The 13698-nt window shown below is 45.1% G+C and overlaps 1 protein-coding gene across 3 annotated transcripts in view; it reads right to left on the bottom strand.

Annotated features, from left to right (window-relative positions):
* LOC126266974 (ankyrin repeat domain-containing protein 33B-like) overlaps positions 1-13698 on the bottom strand; it is a 1584966-nt gene that overhangs the window by 1403528 nt on the left and 167740 nt on the right. The window contains exon 1 of one of the 3 annotated variants that reach the window (XM_049971704.1): positions 2474-2586. The exons of the other annotated variants lie outside the window; for them this stretch is intronic. The gene's annotated coding sequence lies outside the window, so the exon portion shown is untranslated. Of the gene's footprint in view, positions 1-2473; positions 2587-13698 lie in introns of those variants that run through there. 3 annotated transcript variants of the gene reach the window in all.

Below are 13698 nucleotides of genomic sequence, written 5' to 3'. Positions count from 1 at the left end.
ATGTCCCAGTACCTACTGCAACCTACATCCTTCTGAATCTGCGTAGTGTATCGATCTCTTGGTCTCCCTCTACGATTTTTACCCTCCACGCTCCCCTCCAGTACTAAATTGGTGATCTCTTGATGCCTCAGAACATGTCCTACCAACCGATCCCTTCTTCTGGTCAAGTTGTGCCACAAACTCCTCTTCTCCCCAATTCTATTCAATACCTCCTCATTAGTTATGTGAAGTTTAAAAGTTGCATTGCCTCGCTTAAACGTGACATCTGCAGCGAAGTGACTGTGTGACAACTGGTGACAATTATCTTCAGGTAACATCCACCATTCATTGTGTCGCTTAGAAGACAAAGAAATTTACTGATGTCTTTGCACATCAGACTGTGGTATTTGGACGGGACTGCATTTTTAATATAGGTGCCTGAATTAATATTATGCTCAGTAATGGATGCTACGCTCGTCACTAAAGTCCGCCACGTTTCACTCTGCTTCGTCAGACCACAAGAGTCGATACATATTAATTGTGAGACTGCTGCAAGGCGCCACTGCTGTTAAGGCCGTAGTCGATCTGATTGCCACCGACAAGCTCTGAGTATGCGTGCCCAAGGTGCAAATCCTCCACTGTGATCCAGGAGTATGCAAAGAAGCTGTGCACAAGGAAGCGGACGGAAAGGGTTGACCCTAACACGTGGATCGTAGTTGTATGCTTTGATGAAACATTAATAATTTCTTAATAGTGATGGGGACTGTCAGCTACTGCATTGGAACAAGGATTGCTAATCACGTACACTTATTGGTTCAAATTCCAATGACTGCTCAGAACAAACAAGGATCAAATATTCATCACGGACGAATGAGTGCATATACACATATTAACGTGTGATAATTATGGATCTTCGGAAGGAAAGGGCCAGAAAAGTTCTCATAGAACAGCCCAAATAAATTAGAAGTAATATAAACTGACTACTGATCGTGAAACTAAATTGGTGGTGATGATTGCAGTAGAAGGCCAGTGAGTAAAGAGAAATAGAGCTGCAAAGAGTAACATCATGGCCGAGAGGTCACCATACAGTGATTAATTAAACTGAGACAACGCACCTATCATCCAGTACGAATTTCTTACACCGTTTCGCTGTGAAACGTACACAGTTGTGGGAGATGAAACATGTCGAAGTCGCAGGTGGAGACGGACGCTGGCGCGGCGCGGTCCGTGTGCCCGAGAATCGACTGCTCGTCACCAAGGCCAGACTACAACCCTCTACTCCTTGCGCCGAAGAAGTGTTCCCTTTATGCCTATCGGTGAAGAAGTATCCTCTATCTAGGCTACACCGCGAAGAATTCTCCTCTGTCTGCGCCACTCCACAAAGGAGTGTCCCGATACTTTGTTCTCCTGTTCCTTTGCAGTGGGAGCCCGCCAAAACTACTATTTTGGGCAACCCGAGATCGTATACTTTATTTATCCAATCCGACAACTCGTACCAGTTTTGTTCTGGAAGGTACGTAAGATGGCGAACGCAGACTTGTCACAGCTCCTAATTCCAAAAACTTGCGAATGCCGCAGTGTGGCAAATAACAGCTCCCAAATATTCTGTGGCCCGACCTTTCAAAAGGCGTCCCACCAAAAATGTGTGTAACTTCGCTTTCTCAATGTTTACGCTCTAGGAGCCGTAAGCCCGTCGGCACGAGATAAAAGACTCGCCTGTGGAGGTGCCACTTTGCTACTTCACAACAGTCTGATGTTATCGTACGGCACACGCCGTTGCGTGGCTGGTCTGTTCCTTCGGAGAAAACTCCGTTTTCATATTTGCCATTGCGAAAGTGTGGGTGAGTTCACTGAAGTTGGAACGCTACCACTTTCTTCTGCGAGCATAGCTAATCTTGTCAAAGACACACAAGAGGGCGGCTGCCCTTGTTCAACCCCCGCCCCCCACCCCCCCCCCCCCCCCCCACCCCCAATGGTGCCCGTTTTCCGGTCACTCGCGTTGCTCACTGAGGACAGGCCAAGGCGAGTGCCAACTGCTACGGCCATGCTCTCATTCCCCACTAACTACCTGAAGAATAAATTCAACATACATTTTGTAACTGAAAAGTTAGATAAAATCCTCCACAGTCATCACGCTCTGCCACGGATAATACCGCTCTTTGCGTATACGCCGGAATTTGTCGATCAATTAGAGCTATCACAACGACGGTCAAGTGTGCTGAATGAAGAAGGGAAGACGAGGCTGGGAACAGCTTAACGCTTTTCGATACCATACAGTGATCAAAATCCTCGGGAGAAATTCTGTCCACAGAATGGGGCTCATAGGGACGGAATTGCAGTTCTTCCAGGTTTCAAACATTTCCTGTACATTACCAATAATTTCTACAGATACTGCTTGACAACCATAGGATTCCAAGTACATGACGGAATCAGTACTTATCAACTCACAATGGTACTTCTTGGTGCTTTAGGAGTTCACTGCTGCATTTCTAACCTTTCAGAGCAGTCTGCCAACGATGAACTTGAGCAGTGGATCACCCAATTCCGCGTCGTGCGTCAGTTTGCAATTGGTCATCAGCGCTCCACACTGGAGTCGATGGTGATTACCTGCAACACCAATAGCAAACAGTAAGCTATCGTCAATAATTCGGAGACATAATTTTTGAATACATGCACTTTTTGATATAGCTCACCACCAGTTGCTCTTTTGTGGTTGTAACACCCCACCCGTCATTTATCTGGTTTTGGCGTGTGTTCGCTCCAGCTGATTGACTAACAGATCAACAGAGAGTGTAAAACTGCCGCAATATCGGATAACGCAAAAAAAGTAGTAAGGCCCTGTGACTCCTGATTGAACTGCGGTGGCAGTGTTGACATTAATTGATTCAGAATTGATCACTTTTGATTAAAAAGGGGTGCACATTGATGTTATATTCAGCTATTGAACACCAGATGCAAACATTGAACATAAAATTAATTAGGAGAGTGACTTGGGATTTCAACTACTTGATTGAAAACAGATGCAGTCGATTAGCACAAATTTATTTTAACTCCCGACCTTCAATCACATTATAAGACTCTCCTATCAGGCAGTGGTAATAAATTGCGTTTGTGTGGAGTAAAGTGCGATAACTCAAAGTAATTCCTATCGACTGACCCAGGTGTAAGGCGAAGTGCGAGAAGAATTCTACAATACACGGTCCATGAAACCCTCGTGGAAACTTTACCAATGTGATCCAACAAATTAATCAGTGTCTGGGGCGGGCGCAATATCACCGAATACAGCGTGGCGGAGCGTCGTCGTCGTGCGACCGTCGGCCGACCTCGTGGTGCTGCAAGGCTGCGCTCGTCTATTCACTCCCAGCTATCTTGCTCAGTACATAGCTGAACCGAAACTTCCTATCTGAAAGCTCAATCGTTCCATTTTCTAAGTCATACACTGCAGAGATGCTCACTCTTTCTCAGGCATGCTGAGCAAAGAACACCACGTCTGCACTCTAGGCAAGTTGGGAATGGAAGACCATTATGGGGACTTCTCCCACTCCGCTCTTTGCCTCGGTTTCCCCCTCCAGCAAAACCATTTACGCAAATTGCAGCGCAAGTCGCGTTAATTATGCGCCGCTTCCCAGCGCCGACCAATGCCTGCTCTGGCAAGTGAACAAGTGAACAAATTCCCACAAAATTTCCCTTCCTCTCAACTTTTGCTATTTAGCTCCTCCCAGGTCACCCATCAAGGTTAGCATCTGCACAAAACACCAATTTTTCCGGAATTCTGACTCCCAGGAGAGTACTTCAAATTCCTTGGTCCTATGTTCCCATTGGAGGCCAGCGTATTTCATTCGGTGGCTCTTCACCTGATTTACTTCAGACTCTGTGGGCCTTGAATTCAGCGTGAAGTTTCTACAGTCACGAACATGCGTATTTTGGCTTTTGTTGACCGCTCCACTGTAGCTTTGTGCGGCTTGCTCGCATGTTTCACTGGAAATGGGTCAACGTACATTTATCAACATACGTATAAGTTCTCTGTCTGCTTCCCGGTACACCAGCATGGAGTCAACCACCCACTCACTGTCACTTATCTTAAGGCAGATGGAGGCTGCGCCCCGTTACTGCTTTCTCAGAGCTGAAGCAGCTCCAAGCTGCCTATTGTCACTTCCCTTCGCCACTCCCCAGCCGGCCACAGTCAACTCTGTATACTTCCCTGGGATAAACTAGCCTCGAGTAAATCACCGCATTTCCACAAAGTTTTCATGTCAGTCATTTTTGTTCAGCCCTACTGCCCTCTCAGTGTGAGTTAGGTGATCTTTAATGACTTCATGTAAGGGCCATAGTTCTTGCCATCTTACATGGTAAACTCTTAGTCTCTGAGTAGCACTTGCACCTTACATCCTCAATTATTTGCTGCATATTTTCCAGTCCGTGTCTAGCCCTTACAGTTTTTATCCCCTATTTCTCTTTCTACTACCAAGAAAGTTTTTCCCTGGTGCGTTAGCATATGACCTACGATCCTTACCGTTTTTATTTTCGGTGTCCTCCATGCGTTCCTACCTTGACAATGATGTGGAGAACCTCATCATTCACTATCAGTCCACCTAATTTTCAAGATCTTTCTATGACATGACATCTCAAACATTTCAATTCTCTTCTTTTCCGGTTTACCAACTGTCCGTTATTCACTACCATGTACGGCAATGAATCACTGGAAGCGGGAGAAACCTGTGCAGTGCTCTATACATACACATCGTTCTCAAATTAAGGCAAATGTTTGATACTAGTAGACTTCTTTTAGTCACATGGCCCTCTTTGCCTGTGTTAATCTGCTCTTTATGTGGTCCACTCGTCGACCTTCAAGTGTTATTTTCCTCCCATCGTAGCAGAATCCTGTAATTTAGTCTAATTCGTGAGAGCATTTTGGTATTCAGGCTATTCTCATGTCTGCTATTCCTTATCGCTTTATTTTCTTTTTTTTTTTATTCTACATTCAAAATCTGTACTCATATTAGTTACTCCCTTCAATAGGTCGTGGAATTCTTCATGGCTTTCACTGAGGATGCATTGATGCAATACAACTTTTAAGAAATGTGTTGATTTCTTAAATATCCTGAACTCTTTGTACTCCAGACACCTGCTTTATTCATCCAGGAGGGAGGGGGAGTTATAATCATTCAGTTCCAGTTAAGATTATTTTCTGTGAGTTACGATTTGTTTCACCTCTGCAAAATATTTCTGTTATGTTAATGGCAAGTTGCACTGTGGTTCACTTTAAATTGTAGGTCCATCCAGAACTGGTTGCATATATCGATTCGAAGGAAGTAGGAAAACCAAGGGTATACCAACAGAAGTACCTACATATACATGCATAGACCACAAGCCACCATACCTTGCATGGCGGTGGGTACCTATACGCAAAACTTATTCAATAGTGTTCAGCGAAAAGAACGTCATCTTCCCTTTAGGGTTTCCCATTTTAGATCACTTAGCATCTCCGCATACTCGTGTGCTGATCAAACGTACCGATAACAAATCTGGCAGCACACCTCTAAAGAGGTCAACGTCTTCCTTTAATCCGACTTGGTGAGGATCCCAAACACTAGACCAGTACTCAAGAATGGGTCCTGTGGGTTTACTGTACGCGGTCTCCCTTATAGATAATCTACACTTCTCTCGAATTCTTCCTATAAACCGACGTCGACAATTTCTCTTCGCTACTAACGTCCTTATGTGCTCGTTCCATTACGTGCTGTTTTGCAACGTTGTGACTAGATACTAAACCGACATGATTGTAGGAAGTTGCATGCCAGTGATGCTGTATTCTAACATTAAACACAATCCAGTAGCATTAACGTGGCCACACATTAAACGCCTGAATAACCACCTTCTGCTGCACTGAAGTGCAGGAAGAAAACCAGTGAAGTGCAGGAAGGCACCGACAGGGTTGTCAAGACATGCAGACTCCACCACCGTGACCAGCTGCGGGAGATTTCTCGGTTGAGGATCTGTGGCGCAAACAGTCCTATCGACATGCCATTACACCTTCTCGATCGGGTTTTGAATGCGGGGAGTATGGTGGCCAGGGGAGTACAGTAAACTCGTCCCGCTGCTCCTCCTGCCGCACGTACACCGCGAGCTGTGTGGCATGTTGCAGTGTCCTGCTGAAAGACACTGTCGTGACGAAGAACAAAGAAACTGCGCGTATGGTTGGACATGGTTCCCAAGGATAGATGCTTGCTTGTGTTGAACCACTGTGCCTTCCAGAATGACGAAATCACTCACGACATGCGACGGAAACATTCCCCATACCTTAACGCTCCTTCCTTCAATCTGCAACTTTCCGACTATTGTTGCAGGGCCTGTGACGCCGAAAACGCAGGATGCATGCACCTGCTACCGATATATATTTTTCTTCTGAATTGTATGTAAATATTTGTAATTTAAATGCTTTCAGTTAATAAGTAAGAACAATGCTTCACTGTATGTGTAAATGTAGGTAGAAGTCTGTTGACGTTTCATTGTATTTATCTGTGTCTTACTGTGATTTATAAGCTCTTGGGAAAAGCCAAAGGAATTGTTATTTGCATCGACTAGCAACGATAATAGCAGTGCTTGTGCGCTGTAAAAACCTTGGGTAGGGAGTTATTGCGTGGAGCGTTCAGAGATAGATAGAGAGAGAGAGAGAGAGAGAGAGAGACGGATTCCAGTACTTGTAGTGTGCGGAAGTGTGGTGTTAACGCTCTCGCGGTAGAGAGTACCATCGTCGGCGGCATTATGCTCGCGCGCCCGCCAGATGTCTAGTAGCACGAGTATGGACAGTGGACGAACGGAAGAGGCTGTATTAATTACGATTGCCCGTTCCTGTAATTAGCCGTGGCTCCACAAGATGCTACCGTCTTCAACAACAGCAGCAGTTCCAGCAACACAGTTTCGTTGTCGGCTCCGAGTCTCGTCGTATGAACATCACTGAAGTGAGACTGTTCATTGGTAGAAAATATTAACGGCTAACCCAGTAGCACAACTGAATGTGATTTGATTGATAAAATTTATTTAAATAATAATCAGCTAAACTCATGTTATTGTGTCCTCATTGCCCCCCAGACATTGGTACCAAACAGGATCCTAGTTCCTTTTTTTCCTTATATACTGACTGTCATAAGACACAAATTGAATAGTTACAGCCAGTTTATTAATGAATAATTTCACTTTCAAGAATTTTAGCCTCAGTCTACTTTCAATTAACTGTTGTACAACAGAAGTTTCAGTATATGACTACAGTAAAGCAATTTCATTTTTTGAGTTTGAGAATCAATCACTGGAAAAAAAAGTCCAAATCTAAAGAAATTCACAAATTAAGAGTCTGGAAGTTTTATTCATTTTACATATAGCTTGGAGCACATGGCTGTTCGGTTTGGTACATATTCCAGTGTTTAATTCTGTTCAAGTCAGTAACAAAGGCTCAGTTGTGCTGACAATAATATGAAAACCAATTACCAAAATGAGTAACGGAAAAGCAAAAAGTGTTTGTTTTTTTTCTAAATTTCTTTGATGACGTTATGTCGAGGCCACAGAAAGTCATTGTTCACGTAACGAAGCTCAATACTAACTTACAGTTTAATTACATATTTTCAAATCATTACTCGATTGCCGTTTTCAAAATTTAATGACAAACATAACGTAAGAGTGACTTCTCAGTTTTCTTTATCATTACATGCTCACTTAAAATTAGTGTAAAAAACGTGACAACCTTCAGTTGGCACCTCAGTGTTTAATAATACATGTTTTTCTTTCCCATCACCTAGTACAGGATTTTGCAGGTAAATTGCCCTAATGGGCTGGCGACTGTTAATTATTTCCTTTTCATTCATTAGGGTAACTTTTGGATTCATGGTCCGTGGTACCCGTTTTATGTCCAGTGTTGTTCATGAGTGAATGCACAAAATAACTTTCATTTTCCAAAATATAGCCCAGTTAAAATTGCTACACCAAGAAGAAATGCGGATGATAAACGGGTATTCATTGGACAAATATATTATACTAGAACTGACATGTGATTACATTTTGACGCAATTTGGGTGCATAGATCCTGAGAAATCAGTACCCAGAACAACCACATCTGGCCGTAATAACGGCGTTGATACGCCTGGGCATTCAGTCAAACAGAGTTCGGATGGTGTGTACAGGTACAGCTGCCCATGCAGCTTCAACACGATACCACAGTTCATCAAGAGTAGTGACTGGCGTATTGTGACGAGCCAGTTGCTTCACGACCATTGACCAGACGCTTTCAGTTGGTGAGAGAAGAGGAGAATGTGCTGGCCAGGAAAGCAATCGAACATTCTCTGTATCCAGAAAGGCCTGTACAGGACCTGCAACATGCGGTCGTGCATTATCCTGCTGAAATGTAGGGTTTCGCAGGGATCAAATGAAGGGTAGAGCCACGGGTCGTAACACATCTGAAATGTAACGTCCACTGTTCAGAGTGCCGTCAAAGCGAACAAGAGGTGACCGAGATGTGTAACCAATGGCACCCCATACCATCACGCCAGGTGATACCCCCATATGGCGATGACGGATACGCTTCAAGTGTTCGTTCACGGCGATGTCGCCAAACATGGATGCGACCATCATGATGCTGTAAACAGATCCTAGATTCATCCGAAAAAATGACGTTTTGCCATTCTTGCACTCAGATTCGTCGTTGAGTACACCATCGCAGGCGCTCCTGTTTGTGATGCAGCGTCAAGGGTAACCGCAGCCACGGTCTCCGTGCTGATAGTCCATACTGCTGCAGACGAAGTCGAACTGTTCGTGCAGATGGTTGTTGTCTTGCATACGTCCCCATCTGTTGGCTCAGGGATGGCTGCACGATCCGTTGCAGCCATGCGGATAAGATGCCTGTCATCTCGATTGCTAGTGATACGAGGCCGTTGGGGTTCAGCACGGCGTTCCGTATTACCCTCCTGAAAGCACGAATTCTGTATTCTGCTAACAATCATTGGATCTCGACCAACGCGAGCAGAAATGTCGCGATACGGTACAGCGCAATCGCGATAGGCTAGAATCTGACATTTATCAAAGTCGGAAACGTGATGGTACGCATTTCTCCTCCTTTCATGAGGCATCACAACAACGTTTTACCAGGCAACGCCGGTCAACTGCTGTTTGGGTATGAGAGATCGGTTGGACACTTTCCTCATGTCAGCATGTTGTAGGTGTCGCCACCGGCGCCAACCTTGTGTGAATACTCTGAATAACTGATCATTTGCATATCACAGCATCTTCTTCCTGTCGGTTAGATTTAGCGTCTGTAGCACGTCATCTTCGTGGTGTAACAATTTTAGTGGCCAGTAGTGTATATGTACATATACAGATGGCTGTAGTATTGCGTACACAAGGTATATAACGCCAGTGCATTGGCGGTGCTGTCATTTGTACTAGGTGACTCATATGATGTTTCCGGCGTGATTATAGCCGCACAGTGGGAATTAACAGTATTTGAAAGCGGAATGCTAGGTGGAGCTAGACGCTTGGGACATTCTGTTTCGGAAATCATTAGGGAATTCAATACTCCGATATCCAAAACGTCAAGAGTGTGCCTAGAACACCAAATTTCAGGCATTAGCTCTCACGACGGTGAACGCAGTGGCGGACGGCCTGCAATTAAAGACTGAGAGCAGCGGCCATTGCGTAGAGTTGTCAGTGCTAACAGACAAGCAACACTGCGTAAAGTAACCGCAGAAATCAATGCGCAACTTACGGCGAACATATCCCTTAGGACAGTGTGGCGTTTATGGGCTATGGCAACAGCCAGCCGACGCGAGTGCCCATTGATAACAGCACGACATCGTCTGCAAGGCGTCCCCCAGGCTCGTGATCATATCGGTTGGATCCTAGACGACTGAAAAACTGTAGCCTGGTAGATGAGTCACGATTTCAGCTGGCAAGAGCTGGTGGTAGCGTTGGACTGTGGCGCAGACACCGCGCATACTTGGGCCCAAGCTGTCAACAAGGCACTGTGCAAGTTGGTTGTGGGTCCATAATGGTGTAGGCTGTGTTTACATGGAATGGAATGGGTCCTCTGGTCCAACTGAACGGATCATTGACTGGAAATGCTTACTTTCAGCTACTTGGAGTGTTTGCAGCCATTCATGGACTTGATATTCCCAGACAAGGAAGTCAGCGGCCCACAGTTGTTCACGATTGGTTTGAAGAACATCCTGGACAATCTGAGTGAATGGTTTGGCCACCCAGATCTCCCGAGTTGAATCCAGTCGTACATCTATGGGACACAATCGATAGGTCAGTTTGTGCACTAAATCCTGCGCTGGCAACACTTCCGCATTTATAAACGGCTGTATAGCTACTCTCGTGAACATTTAGGAAAAGAGGTAGGACAGTGAAACTTCCACTAGGCGCTAAATCGTTGACGCTGCATCACAGACAGGAGCACCTGCGATGGTGTACTCAACGACGAACCTGGGTGCACGAATGGCAAAACGTCATTTTTTCGGATGAATCCAGGTTTTGTATACAGCATCATGATGGTCGCATCCATGTTTGGCGACATCTCGGTGAACGCACATTGGAAGCGTGTATTCGTCATCGCCATACTGGCGTATCACCTGGCGTGATGGTATGGGGTACCATCGGTTACACGTCTCGGTCACCTCTTGTTGGCAATGACGGCACTTTGAACAGTGGACGTTACATTTCACATGTGTTACGACCCGTGGCTCTACCCTTCATTCCATCCCTGCGAAACCCTACATTTCAGCAGGATATTGCACGACCGCATGTTGCAGGTCCTGTACGGGCCTTTCTGGATACTGAAAATGTTCGACTGCTTTCCTGGCCAGCACATTCTCCTCATCTCTCATCAACTGAAAGCGTCTGGTCAATGGTGGTGAAGCAACTGGCTCGTCACAATACGCCAGTCACTACTCTTGATGAACTGTGGTATCGTGTTGAAGCTGCATGGGCAGCTGTACCTGTACACACCATCCAAACTGTGTTTGACTCAATGCCCAGGTGTATCAACGCCGTTATTACGGCCAGATGTGGTTGTTCTGGGTACTGATTTCTCAGGGTCTATGCACCCAAATTGCGTGAAAATGTAATCACATGTGAGTTCTAGTATAATATATTTGTCCAATGAATACCCGTTAACATCCGCATTTCTTCTTGGTGTAACAATTTTAATGGCCAGTAGTGTAGCTATACCATGGGTTCTGTCTCCTCAGTGTTTGTCTTACAATGGTGTACAAAACACACTTAATTTAGCCAGTGTCATAAATCACACAGACAGGTTGCGTAAAGTCTGCTGACAGTTAACAGGTGAATGTCATGAAAGCATTGATGACATTCTCTTGTTAACAGTCAGTAGTTCTTGTGAAATCTGCCTTTGTAACTTATGACACTGGATAAATTATGTAACTATGCGGGTAAATTGTGCACACCACGATAAGACAATTGATTTAGTATGGTAATGAGTCTTGTATGAGTAGGACGCGTCTTTGATCCGTCTGATGTACGGCTTTTCTTCCAATCACGATGGCTGTAAAAACCGAAAGCGGTACAGAATAAAGTTGAATGTATACAACTGATGGCTGTGAAACATCCATATATTCGAGATAAAGATACTGTTCTGAAATTATGCGGGGCCGCCCTTTTGTTACATACGGGAATCATCTTTGCTTTTTCCAGTCGCTTGGGACTTTCCACTCGGCGACAGATTCGCGATCAACGCAAGCCAGTGGGGTTACCTCTGCCTACAGAAGGATCAACAATAGCTTTACCTTCTGCCCTTTCTGTTGAGCCACCTGCCAATTTTCTGTCAACCGCCTCACGTCAACTTTCATTCTTCCCCTAATGCCAGGAAATGAGAAAGAGTTTGGGCCTTGGAAAGAAGGAGGCTGGGCGGGAGAAACGCGAGCTTTCATCCAGAAGGAAAGACAGGAACCTAAGTGAGCGGGCTCTGGGTGGAGCTGTCGAATTATCGGCTGCTCGGCCTGCCAGCAGCGATATGCAGACAGGCGGCACTCCAGCACTCCAGCAGGGCTGTCTGGCAGGAGAGACGGCGGCCAGACCGACGGCGTGCTTTGTGCCCGCAGGCTAATTACTCGCTGCCCCATTGTCTCACGAGAGAGCGCTGTGGCCGGGCGCGGCTCCAAGGCCTGGCGGAGCTCGCACGAAGTGCCGCCTTCAATTTCGCGGTAGCACTCGTCAACGCCGGCTGCGGTCTCGTACAACTCCTCTAAACCCGCCACGACGCACTGTGCTGCACGAAACCTTGTGGTTGGTTGGTTGGTTGGTTGCATGTTCCACTGATCAATCGCACGGTACGGTAGCCGTTATGATGCGGAACGTGTCAAGTGCACAAGCAAATGCACATGTCTACATCTACATGATTACGCTGCAATTCACATTTAAGTGCTTGGCAGAGGGTTCATCGAACCACAATCGTACTATCTCCCTAACATTCCACTCCCGAACAGTGCGCGGGAAAAACGAACACCTAAACCTTTCTGTTCGAGCTCTGATTTTATTTTCATGATCATTCCTACCTATGTATGTTGGGCTCAACAAAATATGTTCGCATTCGGAAGAGGAAGTTGGAGACTGAAATTTCGTAAATAGATCTCGCCGCGACGAAAAACGTCTTTGCTTTAATGACTTCCATCCCAACTCCCGTATCATATCTGCCACACTCTCTCCCCCATTACGTGATAATACAAAACGAACTGCCCTTTTTTGCACCCTTTCGATGTCGTCCGTCAATCCCACATGGTAAGGATCCCACACTGCGCAGCAATATTCTAACAGAGGACGAACGAGTTTAGTGTAAGCTGTCTCTTTAGTGGACTTGTTGCATCTTCTAAGTGTCGTGCCAATGAAACGCAACCTTTGGCTCACCTTCCCCACTATATTATCTATGTGGTCAACATTTTTTAATATATATACCGTGTGATCAAAAACTCAGTATAAATTTGAAAACTGAATAATCAAGGAATAACGTAGATACAGAGGTACAAATTGACACACATGCTTGGAATGACATAGGGTTTTATTCGAACCAAAAAAAAAAACATAAAAGTTCAAAAAATGTCCGACAGATGGCGCTTCAACTGATCAGAATAGCAATAATTACCATAACAAAGTAAGACAAAGGCAAAGACGATGTTCCAGGAAATGCTCAATATGTCCACCATCATTCCCCAACAATAGCTGTAGTCAAGGGAAAATGTTGTGAATAGCACTGTAAAGCATTTCCGGAGTTATGGTGAGGCATTTGCGTCGGATGTTCTCTTTCAGCATCCCTAGAGATGTCGGTCTATCACGATACACATGCGACTTCAGGTAACTCCAAAGCCAATGATCGCACGGACTGAGGTCTGGGGACCTGGGAGGCCAAGCATGACGAAAGTGGAGGCTAAGCACACGATCATCACCAAACGACGCGCGCAAGAGATCTTTCACGCATCTAGGAATATGGGGTGTTTTTTGTTTTTTTGTTCGAATAAAACCCCATATCATTCCAAGCATGTGTGTCAATTTTTCCCTCTCTATCTACATTATTCCACGCTTTATTGGTTTATTACAATACACAATACAGATTAATATTCCTAATATTTACCCCATTCCTTCAAATGGCACAAATTGTATATACTATATTTATACATTTATTTATTCCTATTCAAGAATTCACCTATGGTATAGAAGGAGTTG

The sequence above is a fragment of the Schistocerca gregaria genome, chromosome 4, assembly GCF_023897955.1.
Source record: "Schistocerca gregaria isolate iqSchGreg1 chromosome 4, iqSchGreg1.2, whole genome shotgun sequence".
NCBI classification, from domain to species: domain Eukaryota; kingdom Metazoa; phylum Arthropoda; class Insecta; order Orthoptera; family Acrididae; genus Schistocerca; species Schistocerca gregaria.
This window is presented reverse-complemented; position numbering and strand designations above follow the sequence as displayed.